The following is a 21,234-nucleotide window of genomic DNA, read 5'->3' as shown; positions in this document are numbered from 1 at the left end:
GCTGCTGGAGCCCTCCTCATCGAGAATGGGTTTGGACTCTGGTTTTGGTTGCTGGTGCTGAGCTCCTACAACCTTTGGGACTTCCTGAGCGAGCAACAGGAGTATTGCTGTTCATAACGGGCTAGGTGACTCATATGTGTGTTTGTGTTCACCAGGGGACACAAGACAAGTCCCAAAGGCCTCAGGAGGTCCCAACATGTCATCATAAAGTGGAGACGTTCAGCCCCAGCCCATCACCAGGAGGGCAGGAAATGGAGACTGGGATAAAAACTCAGGAAACCAAAGGACCTGGGGGTCTCCAGGCTGGAGAGTGCAACGGGGCAATGAGCTGGAGGGAAGCACCTCTGGGGAAGGCCCAGACTCCCGCAGCCCTCCCAAGCCATCCTCCTGGTCCTAAGCTGAGCCCTTGTAAGTAAGCCACATCAGGGAGTGATGAGCTTCCTGAGTTCCCCAGCTGTCAGAGCAGACTACAAGCAGAAAAAGGAAGCTGTGGGAACCCCCAGTTTACAGCTGATTGGTCAGAAACACACAGGGTTCCCAGGACCTGGTGGGGACAGTCTCATGGGACTGAGCCCCAACCCTTGTAAGGGCTGCACAGGATGGAAATGCAGGACACTTACCTGGTGTGGGAGATCAGAGACTGTCCCGCAGCAGCCACGGAATCCAGGAGACACCAGGAGCCCAAGGTGTCCTACAACAGGGCATGGACACAGGACTCTGGAGGCTTAGGGGGAATAGAGAGAGGGGGTAATCTAATTTTTACCATGAAATGTGCATCGGTGTGACATTTGGTTGGACTGACTAATGAAGACAGTATTAAAATTAATGTTTCTTTTTCCCTTTTTGAATGTGGTTACCAGGAAATTGAGAATTACATACCCTATTCACCTTTGAGCCCGGGTTCTATTGCTACTGGATAATGTTCGGAGATATTTTCACTGCAGAAAATGTAGGCACCAAAACCATTTCTTTATCTCAAAATTTCACACACACACACAAAAACTGTCACACACAAGGGGCTGGGGATTTAGCTCAGTGGCGGCACTCCTTTCTCCTGAGTTCAATCCCTGGTGCCGGAAAAAAAAATTCACACACAGAGAGCAAGCAAATCTAGGGAAATGAGTCATAAAGAGGGGAAGGATTTCATACTTGTTAAGTGCTTGTTCCGAGCCAGGAACCAGCCAGGATCTCGCACAATGTCACCCTAACGACCCTCTCAGATAAGGGGATCCTCCTCTTCCTGTCCCTAAAAAAGGGCACAGAGACCTCACGCCAACAGGGACCTGGCAGGGACATAGAGTGCCTGGCAGCTTCCAACACCACTCTTTCCTGCACACCAGGGTCAATGGGCTTCTTCCGAAAATCACTGATAAACACAGTGTCAAGGGCCTTCGGGCCACAGGGTCACCACCATTTGGCTACTGTGCCACAGAAGCAGCTGCGGCTGACATGTGCGAGCATGGGCCTGCTATGTTCCAGTGAAATGGTTCAAAGGAACAGGCTGCGAGCCAGATCTGACCCACAGGCCTCAGCCGGCCCTCTGCTCTCCATCTTGATGGAGAAACAATTTCCTGAGTCACGATTCTGTCACTCATGCACAAACGGTGACATCTACAAGAGGCACTTTTTACAAAATCCTAACAAGGGTGGATGAGGAATGCAAAATTTTGCAAGTAAACTCACTGCTGGGCTCTGGGCTCTCCCTGGACATCAGGTGAAGCAGGCCACACAGGTCCTATCACCGGAGGGGTTGGGTGAAAGGTATATTGCAGTTGGTTCAACAGTATGTGACAAAAATAAAATAAGAAGGGATCGGAGCAGCACCACAGCCAGCATACACATGCATGACACAGATGTCCCAGGTGACGGGTTACACTCCAATTCCATAGGTGCTTTCTGGACTCCACCTCAACTCTCTCCACTCCCCAACATGAGCATCAGGAAAACAGATGAGAAGGCTCCCAGCCTTGACTATACAGCCTGGAAACCCTGAACATACAAATTCACAAATCCAACATCGCTCACTAAGGGGAACCGGTTTGAAGCCAGCAAACCTCCTGTATGCCTGGGGAGCAGAACAAAGACTGAGGGTAGACCACAGCTGGGCAGGCTAGGCACCCAGAGGTCCTGCCCACTGACCTGCATGGTAGATGGAACAGGGGGTACAGAACAGAGAAAAGAAAACTGGAGTCAAGCAGAGAGGGAAAGAAATGGGTCAAGCTTCTCTCACCCAGTCCAGGGGCACCAGGCACCCCCACCCGGTTGCTCCAGAGGTGGGAGGGGCACCCACACCCCTTATGGCCCCTGCTTTGGGCACTGTGGCTCAAGATACCCACTTTTCCAGTGTCCCTGAATATGCCATCCAGCCTCGATTCTTCCATTTCCTTTACAAGTCTTTTAAAAGGCAACATGACAAAGTGATTTCTACTCTATCTTGAGCCAATGATGAGATATGTCATAAAAACATAATAAAGAAGAAGGGCAATTTCAGGGAGCCCTGACCAGCAGCAAGTGAATCCAACCAAGGAATGACAGGAGGAGGGTATTCCTGGTGACTCTATCAGTCACCTGCTGCTGGGTAACAAATCACCACAGAGGTGGCAGCTGACAGCTGCTGGTGTTTATTGTTTCATCTCTGTGGGTCTGGAGCTTGGGCTCACCCTCTCCCCAGACTCCAAACACACCAAAGCTCTGGCCCTGGATTTCCTGCAGAGCTGCAGCCCAGGGATGGGGGTGAGAGTGGCCTGGGAGCCACAGAGGCGGCGGCTGCACTCACAGGGCACCTGGACAGGGTACAGACATCTGCCCTGCCCATCTTCCCTTAACCTGCAAAGCCAGCCGAAGGTCTGACATGGACATCACCGAACAGGTGTCCAAGTGCAACCCCTGTGAAAGCACTCCTAGGTGCAGCCACTGAGGCCAGCACTTGGATAAACTGCTTGGTTCCCCATGGAGCCACTTCAGCAGTCACACAGCATCACAGCAGCCTCAGAGGGCTGTGGAGAGTCAGACTGGGCTACACATATGAAATGCTCAGCCACACTGGAGACAGCAGGAAACAGAAGCTCCTGGGCTGCACAGGGAGGCTTTGAGCTTGCACCTTCCTGCAGCTCAGGGTCGAAGGGAACCCACCACACACCTCGCACTCAGTTCCACACATGGGGAAGAGGTGACCCAGGTGACACACGAGCCACTTCCCTTTCCCTTTCCCGACTGCATTTATTTTACACCATACCTCTTCAAACATGGGGCCAAACTCCAAGGACCATGTTCCCACAAGATCCCTAAGAACCAGAGTCAAACTCATATGCTTGAGATTTTTTGAAGTCACTGATGTTTTTTCCTGATACTGGAAGTCATTACAAAGCTGGAAGTTCCCGACCTATAACCCAACCCAACCCAACTGCTGGAACATCAATAACCACAGAACCACTTTTAAATGAGCATTTCTTTTAACTAATAAACTGAATATGTATGTATGTATTTAAAACTTATAGAAACAATAACTAGGCTTTTACCCAATATAAACACAATTCTTTCTAGAGTTCCTCTTACAGGCCAAGTCTGTCTACTTGGGTACGATTTCATTCTAGTAGGCACAACATTAAGTTACTTCTCGCTAGGCCTGTGTGGACATCCCTGCACGGTGGCCTGAGTCTTGAAGCTCTGTCATCAGAGGACAGGATGACATCTGGTCCCTGGCCAGGTCCTGTCTTCCTGCATCTCATCCCTGCTACCTAGGCAGACTGGTGACTTGGGGACTACTTCCTAGGGTGCTCATAAGTGACTTTCATTTAGGCAACTTAAATATTAAAAGTTATTAATCTACTATTTTTAAAAACCCATCTGAGATATATCATCCATGTGTATCTCTATGAGCACACTGCCAGAGGATATAGCAGCCAATTTAAAGACTCCAAGCATCTCACCAGACATGGCGGTACATGCCTGTGATCCCAGAGCTCGGGAGGCTGAGGCAAGAGGATTGCCCTGAGTTTGAGGCCAGCCTGCACTACATAATGAGTTCAAGGCTAGGCTGAACAGCATAGTGAGACTCTGTCTCACTAAAAGCCAAACAAACAGAGTCCTGGTGTGAAAGGCATGGAGGGTGGTCCCTAATTACACACACCTGTGGCTACCATGATGGGAGGGACAGGGAAATCACTGCCATTCCTTTGATGACTGTGGAGGCCATGACTGTGCCACAACAGGCACATGGGAAGACATGCTATACGTGAGTCAAAGCCTGGGAGAACACAAGCGTAAGCTTTTCTGCCCTAAGTCCTTGGGCTGTGAGGTGGCCCCAAACCCCAGGCCATGGGTGTAGGACCCTGGCTTTAAGGACCCACTCAGGACTTACATCATAGCCTGGGCCACGGGGTTTAACTAATCCTGGGCTCCAGACTCAGGCTGCAGGGGCAACTGGGCCCCTTTCAGAACATAGGATGCCTTGCAGTGACAATGAGGTGTGGTGACAGCTGTGCTCCAAGAGACACTTCTATCCAAAGCCACCAAAAACACTTCAGCCTGGCCAACACGGAAGTTTGGAAAAGGACAAGATTTTTCTTTTTAAAAACATCAGAAATTGCAGATCAAAATTGAAATCACAAACCATACTGTAAGACAGAGACATGGACTAAGGAAACTACAGTGAAAGAAGCCATCGCACAGCCTGCGTTAGGTCATTTGCCACAGGAAAATGCATCACACAGCAGGTGCCTGGGGAACAGACTGGAGTGAGATCTCCCTCTGCACCTGCAGTTTGGGAAGAGTGGGGCTAAGTGGTGTCATGGCCGGTGTGGCAGGAATAGGAGCAGCTGCCTGTTTAGCTACGACCCTTTATGTACTCAGAGATGTCAACCACCGCCAATCACTGCCCAAAGTGACTGCCCCAGAATCTTCAGTCCCCGGAATGAAGGCGGACTTAATCACTTCTCACACATTCAGCTTCCTCTTCCCAAAGCCCCTCAGACCAGGAATTCAGGCCTTCCCTCTACCTTTAAAAATCACATCACAAACTTACATTTCAGATTAAACTTCTGCTGTTTTCGAATTAAGTTCATGAGAAACCTTAAGCATTAATTACAGTCTATCACTAATTAATTATAGTATTTCACAAAAACTATTTCACATTAATCCACACCATCAAAAGCTAAAGCAAACGCAGACTGGTTCACTATGAACTAGAGGAGAAATCAATAATTATGATTCTACTTGCTTTGAAAGCTAGCATTAATTTATTTTCAGACACTAATCAGAGCTCAAGGCTAATCCCTGAAATCTACCCATCTCTGGAAAATGGTTCCCAGTGCCTTGCTGTCAAATGGCCCTATGATCCCCACATGAGACTGATGGAAGTCAGCCATTTGAAACACTTCATTAAAAAAAAAAAAGATACATCCCCAGCCCTCAGTTTAATCCCCAGCAAATAAGTAACTAAATAACAAAAATCACCTACAATGGATTAAGATAAATTTCAAAGGAAACACATACCTAACCAGGCCCTCAGTAGGACCCAAAACAAACTTGCAAAATGTCTAAAGAGTACTGATCTGCAATACTCTTTACTACTCTAGAAGTAGTAATTTGACTAAACAAATCTTTTCTAGATTAAAATGTGATGGCATAAATGCATTTATCCCACTATTGATCAAACAGGAAATAAGAATTAATGCACTACTTGATGCCAGCATTCCATTGAAAGGAGCATTTTATAAGTAGTTTTACTAATATTTAAGAGTTAAAGGTTCAAAGCAAATAAATAATGTATAAGTCAAGTTCACATTATCTGAAAAGTACAGACAGGTCAGCCCAAACTTCCAGGGTCATCGATCATGACTTGTGAACAGACTTCGCTAGAGCAGCAGGGGCAGGGATGAGAAAACCAGGCAGCTGTCAAGCTGTGGCAGAGACCGGGTTTCCACCAGGCACTTGGGACTGTCCCTGCTCAGGGCACAATTCTAGTCTCCAGGGTCTGCCTGTGCGCTGAAAAGGGTGAGGAGCTTGGAGAGAATACCATCCTCCTCCAAAGTCCATGGCCTTCATCCTACCTGGCCTTGGGTGGGTGAGGACTTCCCAGAGCCCCATCTCAGACCAAGCGGAATCCAACCATCATTTTATACACTCATTAACTATATGGGACTTGATCAGCCACTCGTAAAATCTCTGTGTTGTTTACAGGCACCCTGTGGGCGGGTCTCTGGGTGCCCAAAGATTCCCACGGTCCTGCACACAGAGCGGGGATGGATAAGCGTTCCTCATAAGACCACGATCCAGCAAAAACAGTGTGGACAGCACCCTCTGTGCCTGTAGGGATCAGGAGCAGCAAGGCAGCAGTCATCTCGGTCTCCAGCACCCCCTCTTCCAGCCCTCAGGACACAGGCACACAAAAGCAACAGCAACACACACTTGCCACTTGAGTTCCTTTGTCTCATCCAGTGTCCCTTTGAAGGCAAAACAAAAACAAAAGCGAAAAACTATCTTAATAACCAAGAAGCTGTACCATTTCAACTTTAAGGGAGAGACAGGCAGAGCGACGAAAGGTTTCAAAGAACATTAGGAGCGACCCCTCATGAAATGAGATTGTGCTACATTAGCCAAATCAGTACTGGAGAAAAAAAAAGAGGACCGTATCTCTGATCCTTTCATGAATCAAGATTTCGAAGTTCACATTTAGACCAGCTATTAATCAAGTTCGGAATGATACAGTTTCTATCCAGCTCCCATTTTAATAAAAAATCAAGAAGTCTCCGCAAAAAGGCGGATGTTTTATTGCAGAGGGAGGGGGCTGAAATAGTCAATCAAATTGAGGATGGGGTCCTGGGTCTGCAGCCTTAGAGCTGGGTCCCCCTATTCCAACCAGAGCCCAGCCAAGAGGTGCTGTTAAGGCTCCCAGAAGCCACTCTGATGGGATCCCCACGGCCATCACCATCCCGGTGACCTGTGCTTTCCTCCTCTACAAAACAGTCTCTTCACAGCCCTGGCCTCCCCCCATCCACGCTGGAAGAATCAAATGATACAAAGTGTGCCAAGTAACAAAGAGATACATATATCATTTTGTAGCGTGTAAATCAGATCTCTCCAATCTGTCCAAAGAATTACTGTTCATTTTTCAGGAATCTTTCTCAGTCCACATGAGATGGGGTGATTGAAGAAATAAAAGATGGATTGTACTTTTAATGCTACACTCCAAGGGAAGTTCAAAAATTTACAGAGTGCTGACTCTGTTTATCCTAGTAACAGAACAGGAAGAGGCGATAAGAAACAACAAAGTCAAAAGGAAGAGCAACAGAACAGGAAATAATTTACACAAAACAGATGACAATAAAGGCCAGGAAGCTTCTCATTGGCCGGTCTCTGCATTTCTAGGCTTTTCTTACTTGATCAAGTAAGTCTATTTATAAAGGAGGAAAAAAAATTCAGACAGCAACATCATACTCTAGGCCAGCTAATAGGTAGCTTTGTAGATGCTGGGAGTCAGCAACTAACAGCCAAATTAGAATTTTCCCTCTCCCTTTCCTTCGTAAGGTCTAATTTGTGGTATTTTTGTTCTGTCTCCCCTGAAGAGTTTTAGAACTACACAAAGAAGAAAATAAAGCATTCAAAAGCTAAGCTAGATGACCAGCTCAGAAACTATCAGGCTGAACTCAGAATCTTACGAACTTTAGTGATAATAAAACCATTTTTTCTAGAAAACAATTACTAATGTAAGGCTTCTGAGAAAAAAAAAGATGTCTTTTATTATTTGACTTTTCAAGTCCATTACTTTAAAAGTAACTGACAAAGGTCCCCTTGGTTACATCAGTGGGCACCGTAAGAGGAATGGGCTTTAATCACATCTCAGCCAGGCATCAAGATGTTTCCTGCAAAAATCAGCTTTTCATATGTATGTGGTATGAATATAATGAATCAGAAAGTTTTTTAAAAAGCATTGTGCTGTATTTTTTTTAAAGAACCTAAAATAAAATTTCATAACAAAATATTTAGAGAATACGAATAGTTAATACACTTGTGTACCATAATCTTACAAAAGCCAAAATGTTACTCAGCATACAAGTCACAGACAAACAAGACTCTCTCACAAAAAAGAAATAGATAATAGCACAAAACTTTCTTTTCAATGAACTGAGAGAAGTCAGTAGTATATGAAACAAATTAGCATATATATTGAAATATTTTTGAAACAACAGAATACAGAAGTTCAAATAATCCTCCAAATTCTCCATGTGCCATACTTTAACATCAACATCATCACAGGTGAAGAAAAACCACTGTTACATCAACTACACTAAAGCAAGTTTCTTCTTTACATTTTAATCGCACAGATACATTGTGTTTAGATCTATTACTTTTCACTGTGTTGATTGAAAAGGAAGAATGAAATTGATTTCCAAAAGGCAACTCGGAAAGATCAATGTGTCACTGACTTAAACATTTAAACAAAGCAGACCAGCATTCATTATCTCAAGGTTGCTTAAATACTTAAATACTAACATTTTCAGCTGCTTAATTCTTGGTCATAGGTCTGTCTTATGCACTACAGGATATTTACTAACATCCCTAGTCTACACCGACTAAATGCCAGGGGCACCGCTAGGCAGGACAATTTACAGTGTCTCCAGACACTGCCAAATGTACACTAGGGCAGAACCACGGTAGAGGAATAGCAATTACTTACGTACATGGGTGAAGGAGGATCAAGTTTCAATTAAGTTTTTAAAAATACTAACCTTGAGAAACGTGTTGGTGGATTTGCAAATGTGAGCTACTTCCCTTTCCTAACCCAAATCTAACACCTAATCAGCTCCAAAAATAAATGGGGAGTTGCACATATTAATGTGCAGTGTGGGGAAAACATGTTTTCCACAAACCCTGGCCTGCTGCAAACATTCATGAAAGGTGAGTGTCTCCTTCTGTGGAACACAAATTCGAGTTCTCTGACCAGGATGGCTGAGATGCATTAAGCACAGTCAGGTTTAAGAAGCAAGGTGCTGAGACATCTCAATCCTTCCACTGAGCTCTACCTCCACCCAGGAAAGCTTTAGAATGAAGATTACAACTGCAGAGTCTGTGACACCCTCTCCTTCATTTTTCAGAAGATAGTGTCATCCTTTCTTCTTGGCCACCACTGGGCCAGGGCTCCTGAACCTTGCTCAACACACCTCCTAAGGAAAGGATGGAAAGGGACAGGGAGGAGAACCTGCAGGTATGGGAACCTTCCAAACCCAAGCCCAGCACCCTAGAAGATGTCAGGGATGCGGAAGAGACAGACACTGAGTGTAGGTGATCAGACCAGACCCTAATAGGGGAACTTTAAGGCACAAGCCCAGGGCACAGAGTCCACAGCGACACAACGCAATTGGGGAAATGGAGGAGAAACACCAAACGCATGCAAAGAAAGAAACGGGAAGAAATGGAAATGAATGGCAGGAAAAATCTGATTGTCTTTTGTGCTTTAATTTATGTAACCAATATTTATTTAGCTGAAGCTTTACCTACGTGTTGGCATTATCTTTATACACCACTCCTTTTTAATTCAGACTCTACATTTGCGACATCTTTTTTCCGCCTGCTGTACAGTTCTTAAGACTTCTCTCCAGTGAAGATCTCTTAGAGAAAAACTCAGTGTGGTTTCTCTGAAACTATCATTATCTGAAAAATCTGGTTTTCTTTATCTTGCCAGATTCTGCTAGGTTTGCTTCTTAAAACAAAACAAGTCATTCGATGAAAATTCACTCTTCACCATTATTAAATTTCTGGAAACTGTCCCTAAAATAACTTGGTGAATCCCTGAATACTTCCTGTTGTCTAACAACACCTCCAGGAGCTGTTGGTGTTTACGGTGACGTCCCCAAGGTGGCTCCCATAACTCAGAGCAGTCATGGCTAATTCTCACCACACCATCAGAAAACAGGGACACCAGGTTATAAAGTGATTGTCCTCAGTGGACACAGCTGACAACAGAGAGAGAGAAAAGACAGCAATGGCTCTTCTCTTGTGGAGCCAGGCTCCTCAGTGACACGATGAAAAAACACTCCTTGACTTACACACATCCTGAAAGACCGAGCCCAAATTTATCCTCTATTAAACTGAGACAGGACCATGAAGGAAAGTCGTAAAGGATGGGCAGACTCTGCTCTGGCCCAGACACCTTTCTAGGCATTTGACCAGGACCCACTGGCCTCTAACTCACTGCAACAATGCCAGGGGAACTGCTGAGCCTGGGTAGTAAACCAATCTTTGCTGCTGCTCCTCCTGGATTGGGCCACAGATGGAGGCATCCCTGCAGCACTGGGCTGCCTGCAAGTCAGCCTGTGGATGGGGAGACCCTGCCTGAGCTGTGCCCTCCTGAGACCTGGGATGCGAGGGAGCAGCCCCGAACAGTCACCAGTTCGTGGCTGTAGCTCAGTCCCATCTGCTCGTGGAGAAGGCTGCCCAGCCCTGTGCGGGCCCAAGGGATCCTGCCGACCTCGATGGGTGGGTGTGGGGTGATCTGGTAGGCACAAAACTCCCTGGGAAAGGCTGCCAGCACCTCAGCTTCCCTGGGGACCCTGTACTGCCACTTCCAAGATCCAGACTGAGACTTGACCCAGCCTGTCGTGGCCCAAGAAGGGGACAGCAAAGCCACTGTGAAATTCTTCACGATCTTCAGGTGTCACAGGAGAGGAAGAGGGTTTGGTGGGTTAGGCTAAAGTGTCTGAAGTAAGCAGCTACCAACCCATATTCACATACAGACCGGAGGACAGTGTGGAGCTCGACAACTCCACAAGACAACTGTCCCAGACGGGGCGAAGGAGAAAACCACTCTATCCACTTAGTCCCCATGGGGGTGGAGACGGTACACCAGGAAGAACAACATCTCACAGCCCACTCGAAGGTGCCCACACGCAGGCCAAGCTTGGTTGGCATGCAGCTCTCATCTCAAAGTGTGATATCTTTGTGGGAGCAATGATGAGACCACAAGTGGAAAACTGCACACCTGACGCCAGCCGACCGGTCACTGTCACAATCAATGCAGCTGCAAGGAAAACTGTGCATAAAATGACCTTCAGGCTGCTGGATAAGGTATGTATGAAACACCAGTGAGTCTCTAGGTTGGTCTTGGGTCCCATCCCCAAGACATCCACCATATATATGCAAATGTTCAAAACTTCAAAAAATACAAAATCTGCAGCACTTCCAGTCCCAAGCACTAGGATGGGGATGCTCGGCCTGTGTGACAATACAAAACCTGCCCCATGCACCTGTGGGGCCTCTAGCAGTGGTGTCCATCCCAGCACTCACCACCTTGGTCTGGAGCACTGGTTAGACATCAAACGCCCCGGGTACCCCAGACCTCGGCACTGGGCACTCCAGGAGGAACCATCCTCAAGGGGCTGTGGCACGAATGTCAGAGCTGGAGCGGGCACTGTGACGTCCACCTGGTTCCCAGACACAGTGAGGGGACTAGGGCTAAGGAGCAGCCAGACCAAAGCACCCAGTCACACCCTTGGAGACTTCTCACAGTTACCCACCACAGCCCCTGTGAAGCTGTTAATTATTCTGCACCTCCTTCCACGCCTAGGGCCTCCTGCACAGCAGTGCCCGATAATAGGCCCCAGAGGGCACCCAGCCCAGCCTCTATGCCCCACCAGTGATCTCGGCCCATGCCTCTCCAGCCTCCTTCCACCATAAAAGTTTATGGTTCTGTGCCACGCATTGGCAGACACAGCTGGGTGAAGGGTGGTAGCCCAGATCAGAGGGTGATGGGGTCAGAGTGTGAAAGTCCACACATGACACTTACTAGCTGAGGGGCCCAAGGCCAGGCAGCCCCTAGATCTCCCTCTCCTTCCCTAGATGAACCCCAAATAAACCATCTTCGATGCTGACAAGGACTCAAAGAGTTCTCTGTGTGAAGCGCTTGGAGAGGTAATTACAATGTCTGGCTGCAGGGTGTGTGTCTGTGTGAGGACAGAAGCTGGGATCATGAGGAAAGGTATGATTTTAGCTTTGTCCTCACCAGTGAAGCACTCACCACGTCAGAAACACGTTAACTGCTCATTCCGAAAACTGTTGTTTCACAATGGCTATTTAACTCCTAGAACTCAAAACACATTTGAGAATATTTGTAAAATGTACAAGGTATCCTATACGTTCACTTTTTACCAGCTCTGATATTAGAACTCTAAAACTGACTTAGAAGTGACTTATGAAATATTACATTGTTTTTGGAAAACTACATGTGCTATACCTTTCCCAATAAAGTATAACCATAGCTACCTCTATTGTTACTCTACACTGTTGCTATTGTGTCTTTTTAGTGCCTCAACTTCGGGAGCCATGGAATGCAAAAAGCTTGAACCCCGAGAAGGTCCTGCCACTCCCCACACAGCAGCCCCTCGCCCAGGGCCACCAACCCCTCCAAATGTAGCAGGAGGGAACAGAGATCTGCCACAACCATACAGACTCAAAAGCTTCACACGAATAAAAGAATGTGAACCTTCCCATTAATTCTTATATTAATTACATGCAGAAGTAAAAATATTTATATATAATGGGGAAAAGGAGATCTATGATAACAGTATCACTTGTCTCTATTTACATCTTTAATGTGGCAACCACAACATTTAAAATGACACTGAGTCTGGCATTTGTGGCTGGCATGGCATTTTGATGGGAGGGCACTGATCCTGACAGTTGGTCATTCAAGTGGCTTTTGCGGGGAGACACTCTGCATTAAAGTCACACACACACACACGCACACACATACGCACACACACAACTCTCTGCCTGCAATCTCTCCTCCCATGAGACCCAGCATGGTGCACATCGAGTACAGCTCTGCAGCCAGGCCACTGTGACAAGGGCCAGCCCTCAGCCAGCCCCACAGAATAAAATCTGCAAATGCAAGCGGACCACAGCCTTGCTGTTTTGCTATCACTTCCAGCAAACTGCTGCTCAGTGTGTGGCCACAGATAACCTGGTAGCTCAGGGCTGTTGTGCAGCATTCAGAGACCTGAGTTACAGTAGAGCCAGGCCTGCATCTGCCACATGGGACCTTGAGCTGAGGACAAGGGAGAGCCGCCAGGTGCGGTGGTGGCCAGACTGAATGCCAGGCAACGAGGTGCAGATGAATGGCCAGGAATGGTCAGAACAGTGCCTGGATGTCCAAGCAGAAGAGCAAAGAAGCAGAGCAAGGCTGAGAAGTGAGACCTCTTCTGGAGGCAGAGTCAGCAGAGCTGATAAAACAGATCTGCGAGGGCAAAGAGGCACCAAGGACGAAGGAGCCGAGCCCTGGATGAGCAAGGAGAGTGAGGGCAGGCAAGGGGCAGCTGGGGACACAAAGAGTTTAGGTGGAAACAACAGGGAGAAGTTGGTTAACCCCTATGAATGGATGGATGAATGGACAGACGAACAAGCCAGATGCACACACGCATTTGGCGCTGGCGAGTGCACAGCCTGATGGGACACCCTGCCTCATGCAGTGGCCCTGAACGGCACCAATGCGGGTCAGCACATGGCCCAAGAGCAGGCCAGCTTGGTCGTGTCCCAGGCTGCAGGTCACAGCAGAGCAGGGCTGGGGGCCACCCCCACCCCTGGCTCACCTTCTGGACCGGGAAGCACTTTCCTTCCCTTACAGAGTCCAGCTGTTACTCATATTTTTGAAATTTTATTGAGGTCACCATAAAGAAAACACAAGCCACAGGGCCTACCTCCCTGCTTACCTGGAGGGAAGCATCTGTAGGTGGAATAATCCCAGACTTCTCTCCTAAACCACTCCACTCATGGCCCAAGCAGCATGGAGAAGCCAGTATCCAGGCACCTCCCTGACACCACTTCTGCCAGGAGCCCCAAACAAGCTGACCATCCCACTCAACTTCTCACTGTGCTGTACCTGCCCCAGGCAGTGACCTCGGATGGCAGAGCCCACAGGTCTAGACGAGGGAGCACCAGGTCCTGAAGTCACCAGCCTCACTGAGAACACAGACACAGACTGCAAATGTAGAGTCTTAGTCCCCAGGTGACAATGCATGGGTCCCATGGTGGACTGCTGGGCTGGTCCCTGGACCCCGAGGGGACCCACATCCTCAGACACTCGAGGCGCTCTGTAAAATGGCACTGAGCACTTGGCATCGCCTGCACACATCCTTACATATAGTCTAGATCATTTCTAGATTACTCACATTACCTCACACAAGCCAGGTATGGTGGCACACACGTGTAATCCAAGCACCCAAGGGGCTGAGGCAGGAGGATCACCGTGAGTTTGAGGCCAGCCTGGGCTACATAGTGAAACCCTGTCTCAGAAAAGTAAGCAACAACAAGATGTAGAGGATGTGTGAATCATTGTATTGCTGAAGGGATAATAACCAAAAAAAACCTCATACAGACAAAAACAATTGCAAATATTTTGGATGTTGCAGCTGATGAATCCCTGGCTGCAGAGCCCACCAATGACACCTGGAGTGCACCTGAGACAGGACAGGAATGTGGGTAACAAGATCCCACCAACAGGGACTGCTGGCCTCACAAGAAGAGGAAGAGCACCAGAGACATCAGTCTGTGTGGACAGAAGCAAGGCCACCAAGGGCAAAGCAGGAAGTGCACCAGGCCCAGAAGGGACCCCACGGACACCAGCACCGCTGCAACTTGACCTGTAACTTTCAGTCTCCAGGACCATGAGAAAGTAAATGCTGCTGCTTGACCTGGGCCAAGGAGCTCCACAAGAGACATGGAGCCACGTTCTACAGGCAGCAAGCAGGAACCCACTCTCTGGCGCCTGTGGCCTCCTCCTCCCTAGGGCGACCACGAGGCCCAAACAGCGCCCTGAGCCCACCCTGTCAGCTACCCTCGGATGGCTGTCCTTGGGGTCAGCCCAAGGCCCGAAGACTCTGACACAGCTGCCACCCACCAGGCACAGCCCACACCACCCCCAGCCCACTACACCTGCTCACCTAGCAGGACCCTGATGTCTTCCACCACCACCAGCCTAGCAGGACAGGGCCCCTTGGAAGGCCCTGAACTGAGTTCTATGTCCTGGGGCTCCACCATCCTCCCCCAGGAACATGGGCTGGAGCCTGTTCCACCATGTTGTTTAGAGTATCGAATATGATGCCACCTGTGAGAGGGCTTTATAAACTATAAACCACCACACAAGCGTCAGGACACATCGTTCTCATCTCATCGTGCACTGCAGATCTTCATTAACAATGGCCCAGCAAAAGCATCCTATTTGCCAATACTAGGTTGTTTTCATTTATAAATCAATAAATAATTTGTTATTATTTCTATTTGTTTTTGAAACAGGTCTCATTATGTAGTCCAGGCTGACCTCTAATTCACAATCCTCCTGCCTAAGCCTTCTGAATGCTTAGGTTGCAGGTGTGCACCACTGCATCCAACTTCAATACTGACTTAAAAGAAGAAACTGTGGTACAGATGTTGAGTAGCCTTTATCCAAAAAGTTTGACACCAGAAGTATTTCAGATTTTAGATTTTTCAGATTCATATTTTAGATTTTTCAGATTCTGGAACAGGTACATGGGTACATGCATAATGGGAAGTGTCCCTATCCACCTAGACTGGAAACTCTGGCCAAGTTCTGGTTATCCTGCTGGTACCTTAGTTACATAGTTAAGAATCAAGCCTCAGGAATCCACTGTGTCACACACACCTTCACACACAGCCTGCAGGTGACTGTACACAGCATTTTCAGCACACCTGCACTGTGACTGCAACCACCTCATGAGGGCAGGTGCGGAATTTTCCACTTGTGGCCTCCTGCAGTTGCTCAGAAAGGTTCAGATTTCAGAGCAGTTCAGATTTTCAGATTCATGCTCCTCAACCTGTATTTAAATTCTGAGCATGCTTGAGGTTTCTTTACTTAAAAGCATTACCATAAAAAAATTAAAACTTTTTAAAAATAAAAAACACAAGGAAGTCGGGTGATGCTCATTAAGTTGCCCACTGGCAAGACCCACCCAGTCTGTCCACCTGAGGTGGACAGGATCACCCTCCGCTACCCTGAGTACAAGCCCCACCCCACCCACAGCGAGGCGATGCAAAAGGTGACTTTGGTTCGTTCCGGTCAAAACACAAGTGCACAGAAAAAAGACATAAAATTACCTTCAGCCTTTGTGTATAAAGTGTCTATGAAACATAAATGAATTCTGTGACTCTGCTTTAAGTTTAGCTTCAAGACCTCTAATGATCCATTTGACCGAAGTTACCAAATAGACAGGAACTCAGATCAAATCCTCCCGCTGTCAGAACACCTGGAGCCAGGCTGCCCATGGTGTGGCAGAGCTGTGCCCCGGGACCCCACTGCTCTCTTACTACTCTGACACCCACGGGAACCTAGTGCCCCAAAACCTGCGGGCTGAGAACCGAATCCACCTATCTAGTGAATGCCAGGTGCACAATAACTGTATAATCTACTAGAGCAAGTGCAACACAAACAAGCCATTGGGCAGAGTGTCCCAAATGCCAAATCAGTGACACAAAACACTGCGGAGGTTCAAGGACAAAGTCACCCCCTCTACATAAGAGTTGATAAGGTGAAGAAAAGGAAGGATGAGAACTTGAGACACCCAGGGGGCCGAGTGAGGAAGCCCAGACGAAACCCAGAGGCTGGCCAGGGACGGGACAACACTGGGACAGTGCCACATCAACCAAAAGAGCCTTTTCATTTCCATGGCTTCAATGAAGGTGAATTGTGATGTAAGAATGTACGAGTGTGTGTGTGTGTGGGTGTGTGTGTGTGCATGCATAGGAGCACCCATGCATTTGTGTCTGTGTATGCGCTGGGCAAGGGGTGTAACTTGCTCCTGTTGCTTTACCTTCAGATACAAATGTACCTTGGGATATTTCAAAGTGAAATGCAGAAAAAGAAAAAGTCTAATTTGTTAAATTGCACTACCAGAAACCTAAAGAAAAGACAAAGTACTTAGTGCAGCTGCGTACCTGTGATAAGCCGTCAAAGGGCCGCCCTGACCTCCACGGTGGCCTAAACTCTGGCACTGAATACACACAAGATACCATATTTTAGCTCAAGCCCTTAGAAAACACACAGTGAAATGTTTCCATCTCGCATTTTCGAAAAGAAAAACAATTTGGAAGCGCCATTTGCAGTGGCTCTGAATGGGAAAACTAATTCTCTCAGCCTCTGTGGGAGCTGCTGGGAGTTTCCAGTTCATTTGTGAAAAAAGTTAGCTGATCAGTTTTCCCAAACACAGCAGGCCACCCCACCCGCAGCTTTAGGCCTCCTTTTGAATGTCAGGATACCATTTCCACTGGCTTTGCCACCACTAGCGACACAGCAAGCCAGGCTGCGCACCTAGCAACATGCACATCCCAGAAGGCCACACAGCCTTCAGCCAGGGCAAATTAAGCTACAAGTGATCAAAAAAGGATCCCAGGTCATTCTGTGCCATCAAGGGGTCTCAGCGCATCTTTAAAAAGCTTACTCAGTTTGTGCACCGGCAAGGAAGATTTTTGGTGAATTTGATAAGAATGAAAGCACAGTTCTCAAATGCTGTGTGTACAAGATCTGCTGCTTGCTGGAAAAGTTCAGTAAAGCCCAACACAAATGACAGGGACTGGGAACATGACATGGTCCGGAGGAACAGGCATGAAGAAGTGTTAAGTCCCCAGCATTTGATACAGCAAAACTCAGAGCCAGAAGGAGACTGCAGCGACCCTCCTAGGCCCAACTTCTGCAGGCCACCCATCCATACAAGTTGGTTAGAGGCATGATGGAGGCCAACTCTCCAGGCTGCAACCTGCCCCCAGTCTCATCCAGGTCACGATCAGTCCCACTGCCATGTAGCACAAGAGCTCTGAGAAGAGAGGAAGTGGGCCTCCCCACTCCCTGGCCCCTGTGCAAAGTTCACCAATTTCAGACACGGGCAGCTACCAGGCCTCCCAGACCCAGCCACTTCCCTGATCAAAGCCACATCTAGCCTACTGTAGGAAGAGGACCATGGCTGCCAAATTCACCCTCGTGCACGCTTCCTCAGCTCTGCTCTAGAGCCGGCCTTAGGTTCAGCGCTCTCTCTCCCATGAGTGCTCACCACCATTCTCTCCACAAAACCCTGCACACGCCTGCATCCCCTGCTATTAATTCAACCATTTCATCTAGGAAGCCTGGGTGAGTTTCAGGAGTGCTCCGGGCAGCCTGGAGATCTGTTCTGATAAGTTAAAGCAGCCTCGGTTAATTTTTTTCACTTTTAAGACTTCAAAACCACTGTTGATAACCAGATCAAACACAGCCGCATGAAAACACCCAGATCGAGTTTCCTTCCTACACAAAATCCTTTCCAGAAACCCGGACAGGCTACGACCAGGAAGAGACTAGTTCCTACCTGTGGGTCCCCAGGTGCCCCGCCCACCGGCTTCTGGGTTCCCATCTTTCTGGGTCAACACAAAAGCAGGCCCTGAGATGTCCGAAGCCCCTTTGGCCCAGACTGGGGCCTACTCATCCCATTACGGGTACAAACTTGGCAGAATGAGCCGCAAACCTGTTGGCAAAATACACAAAGCCAAATAAAGGAGACCAGCCCCGACGGTCTGAAGTGACGGAAGCCAACTCCACGCGCGGTCTGGCTTTGTCCCTGAGGCTGCTGACAATACTAGTGAAAGTCAGGTGTCCTGTGTCCATCAGTCGGCATCCCCGCAGACCTTCAGGGCCAGTCCTCCCTGTCCACAAAAGAGGGCTTTTGCAAACAGAGCCCCTCCACACAATACCAAGAGAGCCGCGCTCACCAGGGAGTTACCGGCGCTGCCTGAAAAGTCACATCCGATTCCTCCAGAACCACCAGGCGGTGGAGTCGCCCTGCGTGCACCGAGAGGGCAGGGACAAGGGAGAAACTTTGCTTCCGGCGGCGGTTGCTGGAGTCTTGGAAATCCGGGCAGGGCACATGGCTGAGAACCGCACAAAAGCGTCTGGGCCGAGGCAAGGACCTCCCTTAGGCGAGGTGACAGCAGCTTCGGCCCGATTGTAAATAGTTTTATCTGCACAGCAAGTTCTCCGGTTCCGGCCTCGCCACGCGCCCGAGCTCTGTGAGCCCTACGCCTGCCCGCCCAGCTCCCGGATGGCTCGCACACCGGGCTTCCCCGCGCCCTGGGTGGGGATCCGAGAAAGAGGATTAGGGTGAGGTACCGGGTGGGGGATCGGGGTCTGGGGAGGAACTGGCGCCCCCCCGCCCCGAGTGTTTGGCGGGGACCCCAGGCCGCGCGCCCCGAGTTTGCGCCCCACTCACCTCGGCCGCGCGGAGACACCAGGAGCGCGGGTCCGGGCAGCGCCGCCTTTGTCCTCGCTGGTGCTTCGCTGGGGATGCTTCGGCCGCCGACCCGGCCCGAGCGCCCGAGCCCCGCGCTCCGCCAGGCGATCCGCGATCCACGAAGAGCTTGGGCCTGGCGATCACGGCGGCGCGACCCGCGCCTCCCCCCGGCTCCTCCCCCTGCGCCCCGCGCGGCACCGCCCCCCCTCCCCCCGTGACTCCGCCCCGTCCGGGCTCGTGCTCGCCTCACCCACCTGGGGGCGCGCCCGGGACGCCTGCGCGGTGGGGAAGTCCCGCCAGACCTGAGCAAGCGGACCCGGGTGGAGACTAGGGCGGGGACCCTGGTGGGGACAAGGCGGCTACATCCGGCAGCGTGCCAGACCCCGCTCATCCTCTTTGTGTCCCCACTGCTTGCTTGGATCGCGATGCTCGGGCCGTGGGCGACCGCCCCCGCCTGGAAGCTTTCCCACGGCACCCTCGGCGGCCCGGGCCTCGAGTCGGTCGGGAAAGTGGCTGACATAGAAATGTCACTTCCTCCCCCGGCCTGCTGTGGGCATCTTTATGTGTTTCCTCGCATCTATTTACTTTCCCACCCAGACACATTTAGACTCCGCCCTAGGGGGCTCCTGGGCCTTGTGGGTGGGGACTTGGGGTTCTTGGCACCCCGGGGACTGAGAGGGCTCAGAGTCCTGAGGATGGTGCATGGGACCCCTGTGTGCATGCAGCCTGCAGAAACCAAACCTGTGAACTAACTGGGAAAACCAAGCCCCCCACTCCCGGAGGAGGGAGACAAATGCCTTTCCCTTTCACAGAGACAGAAATCCAGATGTTTCTTCTTCACTCTCCTCCCCTGCGGTTTCCCAGAGGAAATCCGAATATTCACATGGTTCTTAATTTCCTGGTGGGGTTGCCTGTGTCCCTGTTAGTGAGATTCTTTCTTGGGCTCCTGGCTTCTCCTTATCATTAAGGCAGGAATAATTCACCCAAGATAACAAGGGAGCTTAATTGGATTACTCTTCCCTGCCTGCTTCCCGAAGGAAGTCTTGGATAACCGCAGTGTGCTTTGTAGTCAGACCGTGAAGCATTGGGCTAGGGGCTTCCAGAACCATGCGACCTTGAACAGTCTCAGCCTTCCTTTAATTTATCAAATGAGGAGATGCTGATTGCCCACCTCCTATGTGAAGTACCTGGCACCACCGGGCAAAAGGTGGCCCTTCCTGGCTCAGAAAGTGGAAGGAGAGTCAGGAGAAGGGGTGTGTTGAAGACCTGTGTGTCCACCTCCTTCTGTACTTTGACCTTAGGAAAGAAGCGACCTCCATTCATCCATTTGTGTAAACCCTGTCTTCATAATATCTACCTTTAGAATAAGGAAACAGGATCCTGATCTATAGTCTGGCCCCATTTAAAGTTATTTTATTCAAAAGAAGTATAACAAGCTGAGCATGGTGGAGTATGCCTGTGAGCTCAGCACTCTGGGAGGCTGAGGCAGGAGGATCCCAAGTTCGAGCCTTGCCTGGGTAGCACAGTGACTTAGTGAGACCCATCTCAACATTAAAAATAAAAAGGGCTGGGGGTGTAGCTCAGTTCAAAGGCCCTTAGTTCGATCCTAGTACCACACACCCATACACATATGTACGCGCGCGCACACACACACACACACACAAATGTGTAACTTCTTTGACCCAGTTTTTTACATCTGTGCTTTGTAAACTTCCTTTGAATCATAGTTCTCACACTTCTCTTCCTGTTCTGATTTTCAGTACAGTTGCCAATGACATCCTACAGCTCAGTGGGCAGTTCTCAGTCCCTACTCTACCCAGTTTTCTGCTAAGTCCTAAACTCTACCATCTTTTCATTTACCTGAGACCTTTCATTTGGATGCCCTTACATTTTTGACCTGCCCTCTCTGCCTCCTTGTAAGGGGTGAGCTGTCTTCCAAGCCTCTGACAGCAACATTCCCAAACCAGATGTGCCC

The 21,234-nt window shown here is 49.1% G+C and overlaps 1 protein-coding gene across 3 annotated transcripts in view; it reads right to left on the bottom strand.

Moving 5' to 3' along the window:
- The window catches only part of Nck2 (NCK adaptor protein 2), a 115,008-nt gene extending 95,565 nt beyond the window's left edge, over positions 1-19,443 (bottom strand). The window contains exon 1 of one of the 3 annotated variants that reach the window (XM_004844491.3): positions 19,239-19,443. The gene's annotated coding sequence lies outside the window, so the exon portion shown is untranslated. Of the gene's footprint in view, positions 1-620; positions 5,623-18,741; positions 19,209-19,238 lie in introns of those variants that run through there. The other 2 variants (XM_021258145.2, XM_021258146.2) reach the window with 2 other exon arrangements.
- Positions 19,444-21,234: the final 1,791 nt, after the last annotated feature.

This window comes from Heterocephalus glaber, unplaced genomic scaffold (assembly GCF_053883595.1).
Source record: "Heterocephalus glaber isolate CG9 unplaced genomic scaffold, H.glaber_assembly_v1.0 deba00000470, whole genome shotgun sequence".
In the NCBI taxonomy this organism is placed as follows: domain Eukaryota; kingdom Metazoa; phylum Chordata; class Mammalia; order Rodentia; family Bathyergidae; genus Heterocephalus; species Heterocephalus glaber.
The sequence above is the reverse complement of the archived record's forward strand: the minus strand, read 5'-3'. Positions and strand labels throughout refer to the sequence as shown.